The 823-nt window shown below is 37.2% G+C and overlaps 1 protein-coding gene across 1 annotated transcript in view; it reads left to right on the forward strand.

Moving 5' to 3' along the window:
* The window catches only part of PPFIBP2 (PTPRF interacting protein, binding protein 2 (liprin beta 2)), an 84,774-nt gene that overhangs the window by 47,403 nt on the left and 36,548 nt on the right, over positions 1 to 823 (forward strand). The window lies entirely within an intron of this gene.

An 823-nucleotide genomic window follows, 5' to 3' on the forward strand; every position in this document is an offset into this window, starting at 1 on the left:
TGGGCATGGCTCTGGGAATAGCGGGTGGCTTAGATAATTGGTGTTGCAACACAGATGGAAGTTTAGTACTATTTTTAATGTGGGCAGTATTCCCCACCAGACGAAAAGAGTTTACATGTAGAGCAGATTTGGGTTCCAAATAAACTTTAATCGTATCATTTTTAAAATAACCTTTGTGGCTTCCTTGGCTCTAAGCCATAGTCTACAACATACCATGCATTTTGTGGAAGAGGAAGAGATGAGAAAAGGGTGATGGACAGGGCAGTTTCTGATCAGTCAGTAATATCAGCATAGATCCGGAATAACTATGCCAACTTCAGTTAAGTCACTTCCATGTAATTCAAAGCAGACTCTGCCGTGATTCCTCAGTGTGTTTCACATGATCAAAACAAGTTATGAATCACAGTAAATTTTTTTAACCATTTAGAAATCTACATTCTTTTGCAAAAATTAATTAGGCTCTTGAAAAGTTAGGTATTGATTTATTTATTTTTTTTAGTAAGGTTTGGACTCCTGAATGGATTTTTTTTTTCCTCTTTGAAAATAGAGGCCAAAAGAAGCATGTTAAATTTTGGATGCATTTTTTGCTTTGACTTTCTTGAAAATTGAAAGATACAGTGAAGGTGTGAATATTGAATGTTTTCCAAACACAGTGACACCACTCTGTCCAAAGTATGCCTTTCTCTGCAATCTGAAAAAGACACTCGGGGCACACAAGCAAAAGTCGTGGTCAATTGTTGCTTGTTTACACTGTTACTCAGTTTAGACACTGCCTGTTAGATTCCAGTTAGGCAATACTACTTTTCGTTCGGTGCTCTTTCCC

The sequence above is a fragment of the Mesitornis unicolor genome, unplaced genomic scaffold (assembly GCF_000695765.1).
Source record: "Mesitornis unicolor isolate BGI_N332 unplaced genomic scaffold, ASM69576v1 scaffold28523, whole genome shotgun sequence".
Lineage (NCBI taxonomy): Eukaryota > Metazoa > Chordata > Aves > Mesitornithiformes > Mesitornithidae > Mesitornis > Mesitornis unicolor.